Below are 8,710 nucleotides of genomic sequence, written 5' to 3'. Positions count from 1 at the left end.
TTAATAATATTAACTAAATTATTCCTATTTAAAATTAAATACTTACCTATAAAATAAACCCTAATATAGCTACAATATAATTAATAATTACATTGTAGCTATTTTAGGGTTTATATTTATTTTACAGGTAACTTGGTATTTATTTTAATTAGGTACAATAGCTATTAAATAGTTAATAACTATTTAATACCTACCTAGTTAAAATAATTACCAATTTACCTGTAAAATAAATCCTAACCTAAGTTACAAATACACCTACACTATCAATAAATTAATTAAATAAACTAAAAATATCTAAACTTAAATACACTAAACTAAATTACAAAAAATAAAAAAGATTACAAGATTTTGAAGCTAATTACACTTATTCTAAGCCCCATAATAAAATAACAAAGCCCCCCAAAATAAAAAAAAATTCCATACCCTAATCTAAATTACAAAAGTAATCAGCTCTATTACCAGCCCATAAAGGGGCCTTTTGTTGGGCATTGCCCCAAAGTAATCAGCTCTTTTACCTGTAAAAAAAACAACAACCCCCCCATTACAACCCACCACAAACATACCCCTACTCTAACCCACCCAATCCCCCCTTAAAAAAACCTAAGTCTAACCCCCAAGTGCTCCTTACCTGTCCTGAAGACAGGCGGAGAAGGTCCTGTTCCAGGCGGAGAAGTCTTCCAGGCGGCGACCTCTTCTTCTTCCAGGATCCAGCCGGCGCGGAGCAGAGGAGTTGAAGACTGATGACCGCGGAGCTGAAGACCGTCCATCTGGAACTGAAGACCGGCGATGCTGGAACTGAAGATTGGCGACGCTGGAACTGAAGACCAGAGCCGGAGCGTGGAGGATCCTCTTCATACGATCGCTGCCGTACACTGAATAGGAATTCAAGGTACGCGATTAAAAATGGCGTCCCTTGAATTCCTATTGGCTGATTTGAGCCTTCAAATTCAAATCAGCCAATCGGATGCAAACTACTTTAATTCTATTGGCTGATTTGAATAGCCAATAGAATAAGAGCTACTGTAATTCTATTGGCTATTCTAATCAGCCAATAGAATTACAGTAGCTCTTATTCTATTGGCTATTTAAATCAGCCAATAGAATTAAAGTAGCTCGCATCCGATTGGCTGATTTGAATTTGAAGGCTCAAATCAGCCAATAGGAATTCAAGGGACGCCATTTTTAATCGGTTACCTTGAATTCCTATTCAGTGTTCGGCGGCAATCGTATAAAGAGGATCCTCCACGCTCCAGCTCCGGTCTTCAGTTCCAGCATCGCCGATCTTCAGTTCCAGATGGATGGTCTTCAGCTCCGCGGTCATCGGTCTTCAACTCTTCCGCTCCGTGCCGGCTGGATCCTGGAAGAAGAAGAGGTCGCCTGGAACAGGACCTTCTCCGCCGGTCTTCAGGACAGGTAAGGAGCACTTGGGGGTTATACTTAGGTTTTTTTTAAAAAAATAACACTAACCCCTGAAGATCCACTTACAGTTTTGAAGATCTGACATCCATCCTCCAAGAAGCTGGCAGAAGTCTTCATCCAAGCCCGCAGAAGTCTTCACCCAAACAGCATCAACTATCTTCATCCATCCGGCGCGGAGTGGCTCAATCTTCCAGACATCCGACCTGGAGCATCCTCTTCATACTATGTCTTCTTCCCGAATTAAGGTTCCTTTAAATGACGTCATCCATGGCGTCCCTTAGATTCCGATAGAATTCTATCAGCCAATCGGAATTAAGGTTGAAAAAATACTATTGGTTGTTGCAATCAGCAAATAGGATTGAGCTTTCATCCTATTGGCTGATCCAATCAGCCAATAGGATTGAGATTGCATTATATTGGCTGTTTGGAATAGCCAATAGAATGCTAGCTCAATCCTATTGGCTGATTGCAACAGCCAATAGGATTTTTTCAACCTTAATTCCGATTGGCTGATAGAATTCTATCAGCCAATCAGAATCTATGGGATGCCATCTTGGATGACGTCATTTAAAGGAACCTTCATTCGGGAAGAAGACGTTGAAAGAAGAGGATGCTCCGCATCGGATTTCTGGAAGATGGAGCTGCTCCGCGCCGGATGGATGAAGATAGAAGATGCCGCCTGGGTGAAGACTTCTGCGTGCTTGGATGAAGACTTTGACCGCTTGAATGAAGACTTCTGCCGGCTTCTTGGAGGATGGATGTCGCATCTTCAAGGATTTTTTTAAGGGTTTATTGGGTGGGTTTTAGGTTTTAGTTTTAGATTAGGGTTTGGGCTGCAATAGAGCTAAATGCCCTTTTAAGGGCAATGCCCATCCAAATGCCAGGGCAATGGGGAGCTTAGGTTTTTTTAGTTAGGTTTTTATTTGGGGGGTTGGTTGTGTGGGTGGTGGGTTTTACTGTTGGGGGTATTTGTATATTTTTTTACAGGTAAAAGAGCTGATTTCTTTGGGGCAATGCCTAACAAAAGGCCCTTTTAAGTGCTATTTGTAGTTTATTGTAGGTTAGGGTTTGTTTGTTTTTATTTTGGGGGGGATTTTTTATTTTTATAGGGCTCTTAGATTAGGTGTAATTAGTTTAAATCTTTGATAATTTTTTTTATTTTATTTTTTGTAACTTAGTGTTCGTTATTTTTTGTAACTTAGTTGTTAGTTTTTTGTAACTTTGTAATTTTAAATAGTAGATTTAAATTATTTGAGTAGGGTTATGTTTTTAAATATACAATATAGTTAATTTTATTTGTAGCTTAATGTAATTTTAGTATAATAGTTAGGGTAGGTTAATTATTAGTTTAATATAGTTTAATTTAATTTTAGTATAATAGTTACAGTAGGTTAATTAATAGTTTATTATAGTTTAATATAGTTTAATTTAAATCTAAAGGTAAGTTTAAATTTATTATAAGATAGGGATGAATTAATATTTAATATAAAGTTAGCAGGTTGTTAGGTTTAGGGGTTAATAGTTAATAGTTTAATATATATATATATATATATATATATATATATATATATATATATATATATATATATAGTTTTCATTATATATATATATTTTTCATTGGTAAATAAAAATAAAAACAAACATTTATATATATATAGATAGTTTTCATTGGTAAATAAAAACAAAAACAAATATTTATATATATATATATATATATATATATATATATATATATATATAGTTTTCATTGGTAAATAAAAGCAAAAACAAATATTACTATATATATATAGTTTTTATTGGTAAATAAAAACAAAAACAAATATTTATATATATATATAGTTTTCATTGGTAAATAAAAACAAAAACAAATATTTATATATATATATATATATATATATATATATATATATATATAGTTTTCATTGGTAAATAAAAACAAAAACAAATATTTATATATATATATATATATATATATAGTTTTCATTGGTAAATAAAAACAAAAACAAATATTTATATATATATATATATATATATATATATAGTTTTCATTGCTAAATAAAAATAAAAACAAACATTTATATATATATATATATATATATATATATATATAGTTTTCATTGGTAAATAAAAATAAAAACAAACATTTATATATATATATATATATATATATATATATATATATATATATATATATATATAGTTTTCATTGGTAAATAAAAATAAAAACAAACATTTATATATATATATATATATATATAGTTTTCATTGGTAAATAAAAATAAAAACAAACATTTATATATATATATATATATATATATATATATATATATATAGTTTTCATTGGTAAATAAAAATAAAAATAAACATTTATATATATATATATATATATATATATATATATAGTTTTTATTGGTAAATAAAAATAAAAACAAACATTTATATATATATATATATATATATATATATATAGTTTTCATTGGTAAATAAAAATAAAAACAAACATTTATATATATATATAGATAGTTTTCATTGGTAAATAAAAACAAACATTTATATATATAGTTTTCATTGGTAAATAAAAACAAAAACAAATATTTATATATATATATAGTTTTCATTGGTAAATAAAAATAAAAACAAACATTTATATATATAGATAGTTTTCATTGGTAAATAAAAACAAACATTTTAGGTTTTTCTCTGAAATTTCCAGTAGCAAAGGGGTTAAACCTTGTTTCATAATTTACTGTATGAGGTAAGTTTTATCCATCTTTGTATCAAATCAATTTCCCAACGTGTTCTTCTTTATTTTTGAATGAAAATATTGCAAAAATAAAAAAATGGAGATTTAGGGGCCCATTTATCAAGCTCCAAACGGAGATTGCGGGCCCGTGTTTCTGGCGAGTCTTCAGACTCGCCAGAAACACCAGTTATGAAACAGCGGTCTAAAGACCACTGCTCCATAACCCTGTCCGCCTGCTCTGATGAGACGGACAGGAATCGCCGGAAATCAACCCGATCGAGTACGATCGGTTGATTGACACCTCGCTGCTGGCGGCCGATTAGCCGCGAGTCAGCAGGGGGCGGCATTGCACCAGCAGCTCTTGTGTGCTGCTGGTGCAATGTTAAATGCGGAGAGCGTATTGCTCTCTGCATTCAGCGAGGTCTTGCGGACCTGATCTGTAATGTTGGATCAGGTCCGCAAGACCTTTAATAAATAGGCCCCTATATCTTGTGTGACTTAACAATCTGTGTTTGACTTGGACAAATAATGATTACTTTGTTCATGAAAAAAAAAACATGGTTCTTCCAGTTTTTTCCCAATATTGAAAAAAATGTAAGAAGATTGCAATTAACCCTTATGTGCAATATGGGTTAAACATATAGATACAGCCAGCCCTAGAGCCACATTTAATAATATTTAATATTTGATAATAGAAGTAAAATGAAAAATCTCTTAAAATTGCTGCTCTGAGCTATAAAAGTTTATTTTTCATGTCCATTTTTAGAATATAATTTTGATGTTCGCAGGATCCCTAAGGGTCTTGTTTTAGAACAATTCATCTCTTTAAATAATTACATTTACACCAGGGGAGTAATAATCTTATTACCACTTGTTTTGTAAACCCTCAGAACGTCTGCTATTCTATTACAACCATCTTAACGCTATTATGGAAAAATGACATTAGACGTTATGCATAAAGACTTATTAAATTTGCATTTTATTCCTCAATATTTTACAATACTATAAAAAAGGTAATGAAGCGCCCCAGTTAAAATTAAACAATTTTTGCAGAAAGAAGTAAATCGATTTTGACTGGGGATGTCTTATACAACCGAGTGAACATAAAAATTGTTATTTTAAAAAAAAGTAAAACAATAAATTCTTGTTTTCTTTGTAAAATATCTTACAAGGTATAACTGCTTTATTTATTGGGAGAAAAACAAAACAGATCTGGCCCTGAATAGTGAAACTTTTTTATTTCTTGTTCATGGAGATCTATGACCACCAATAGAATTGCAAGGTTGGTCTTTGTCAGCCAATGAGCATTAGGTCCCTCAGAATGATTTGTGCACAAACATAAACTACCTACAGTTACAGCTTTAAAATATGCAAAAAATATTTTAAAATCCAAAATTGCTGCTCATTAATCTATATTATGAAAGGTTAAGGTTACTGTCCTATGGCATATATTATGCAAAACTGCTGCCATACAGTGCTCTAGACAAATACATGCTCCTGAGCCTGCATACTTACCTGCTTTTTTTTTAAGAAATGATACCAAACAAAGTAAATTTGATTAAAAAAAATAAAAAAATTTTTTTAACTTCTATTAATTGTTCATTATGGCCCAGATTACGAGTAGAGCACTAACAGTTACGCACGGGCAATTAGGGGTTTATCGCAGGTGTTCGCAATCAGATTTACTGCTGGTATTACAAGTTTAAAGTAAAGAATATTGCTTGAGCGCAAACCAGCATTACGCATAATGGGGCGAAACGCTTAATGATGGAAGTTTGATGTTATGCGCTACTGCTACCCCTACCCGCTAGGTGGAGAGGATTGCCGTGCCAGCTTGGAAGTGGCTCCTAACTAGCAAGTGAAGTACCGCCTCACCCTGTCTCGGATACCTGTGATTGAGAGATGCCTGTGGTGGCTCCTGAAGGAAAGTAATACAGTTTTGTACAAGTGGGTAAGTGAGGCTGCTTAAAGTCTTGCAATACAGAAGTGGGAGGGTCCAGGGCATGGTTGTACAGCGTTTGTTTTAGGAACATTAACTGTCGCCCACAACCCGGAGTGTGTATTAACACTAAAGAGCCCGGATTTTTAGAGACATCACGCTATAATTCACAAACCAGCTGTGGAACATTTCACCTGAAGCGTATGCAACACTTGAGAGCCAGAGCAATCCATATGAAACAATCAAATGATCCAATCAGCCAATCAGATTGAGCTTGCATTCTATTGGCTGTTCCGATCAGCCAATAGAATGCGAGCTCAATCTGATTGGCTGATTGGATCAGCCAATCGGATTGAACTTGATTCTGATTGGCTGACTCCATCAGCCAATCAGAATTTTCCTACCTTAATTCCGATTGGCTGATAGAATCCTATCAGCCAATCGGAATTCGAGGGACGCCATCTTGGATGACGTCATTTAAAGGAACCGTCATTCGTCGTTCATTCGTCGGCCAGGATGGATGTTCCGCGTCAGAGGTCTTTAGGATGCTGCCGCTCCGCTCCGGATGGATGACGATAGAAGATGCCGCTTGGATGAAGACTTCAATCGGATGGAAGACCTCTTCTGCCCCACTTGGATGAAGACTTCTACCGGATGGAGGACCTCTTCTTGCTCCGCTTGGATGAAGAATTTGGCTCGGCTGGGTGAAGACGACTCAAGGTAGGGAGATCTTCAGGGGCTTAGTGTTAGGTTTATTTAAGGGGGGTTTGGGTTAGATTAGGGGTATGTGGGTGGTGGGTTGTAATGTTGGGGGGAGTATTGTATGGTTTTTTTTAGAGGCAAAAGAGCTGAACTTCTTGGGGCATGCCCCGCAAAGGGCCCTGTTCAGGGCTGGTAAGGTAAAAGAGCTTTGAACTTTAGTAATTTAGAATAGGGTAGGGCATTTTTTTATTTTGGGGGGCTTTGTTATTCTATTAGGGGGGTTAGAGTAGGTGTAATTAGTTTAAAATTGTTGTAATATATTTCTAATGTTTGTAAATATTTTTTTATTTTTTGTAACTTAGTTCTTTTTTATTTTTTGTACTTTAGTTAGTTTATTTCATTGTATTTATTTGTAGGAATTGTATTTAATTTATTTATTGATAGTGTAGTGTTAGGTTTAATTGTAGATAATTATAGGTATTGTATTTAATTCATTTATTGATACTGTAGTGTTAGGTTTAATTGTAGATAATTATAGGTATTTTATTTAATTTATTTATTGATAGTGTAGTGTTAGGTTTAATTGTAACTTAGGTTAGGATTTATTTTACAGGTAAATTTGTAATTATTTTAACTATTTTAGCTATTTAATAGTTCTTAACTATTTAATAGCTATTGTACCTGGTTAAAATAAATAGAAAGTTACCTGTAAAATAAATATTAATCCTAAAATAGCTATAATATCATTATAATTTATATTGTAGCTATATTAGGATTTATTTTACAGGTAAGTATTTAGCTTTAAATAGGAATAATTTATTTAATAAGAGTTAATTAATTTCGTTAGATTAAAATTATATTTAATTTAGGGGGGGTGTTAGTGTTAGGGTTAGACTTAGCTTTAGGGGTTAATACATTTATTAGAATAGCGGTGAGCTCCAGTCGGCAGATTAGGGGTTAATAATTTAAGTTAGGTGTCGGCGATGTTAGGGAGGGCAGATTAGGGGTTAATACTATTTATTATAGGGTTTTTGAGGCGGGAGTGAGGCGGATTAGGGGTTAATAACTTTATTATAGTAGCGGTGAGGTCCGGTCGGTAGATTAGGGGTTAATAATTGTAGGTAGGTGGCGGCGACGTTGGGGGCCGCAGATTAGGGTTTAATAAATATAATATAGGGGTCGGCGGTGTTAGGGGCAGCAGATTAGGGGTACATAGGGATAATGTAAGTAGCGGCGGTTTACGGAGCGGCAGATTAGGGGTTAAAAATTATATACAGGGGTCAGCGATAGCGGGGGCGGCAGAATAGGGGTTAATAAGTGTAAGGTTAGGGGTGTTTAGACTCGGGGTACATGTTAGAGTGTTAGGTGCAGACGTAGGAAGTGTTTCCCCATAGGAAACAATGGGGCTGCGTTAGGAGCTGAACGCGGCTTTTTTGCAGGTGTTAGGTTTTTTTTCAGCATAAACAGCCCCATTGTTTCCTATGGGGGAATCATGCACGAGCATGTTTTTGAGGCTGGCCGCGTCAGTAAGCAACTCTGGTATCGAGAGTTGAAGTTGCGTTAAATATGCTATACGCTCCTTTTTTGGAGCCTAACGCAGCCATTCTGTGGACTCTCAATACCAGAGTTATTTTAAAGGTGCGGCCAGAAAAAAGCCAGCGTTAGATACGCGGGTCGTTACCGACAAAACTCTAAATCTAGCCGTAAGAGAACAAAGCAAATTTGATGATAAAAGTAAATTAGAAAGTTGTTTAAAATTACATGCCCTATCTGAATCATGAAAGTTTAATTTGAACTTTAATTTGTGACTGTTTTGCTATAAAATAGATAATTTAGCATTAGCTATACATTATTTTTGTTGCTAAATGTAGTTGATTCTAATTAAAATATAAACATCTGCTCATGTG

The sequence above is a fragment of the Bombina bombina genome, chromosome 8 (genome assembly GCF_027579735.1).
Source record: "Bombina bombina isolate aBomBom1 chromosome 8, aBomBom1.pri, whole genome shotgun sequence".
Lineage (NCBI taxonomy): Eukaryota > Metazoa > Chordata > Amphibia > Anura > Bombinatoridae > Bombina > Bombina bombina.
Note: the sequence above shows the minus strand (reverse complement) of the source record.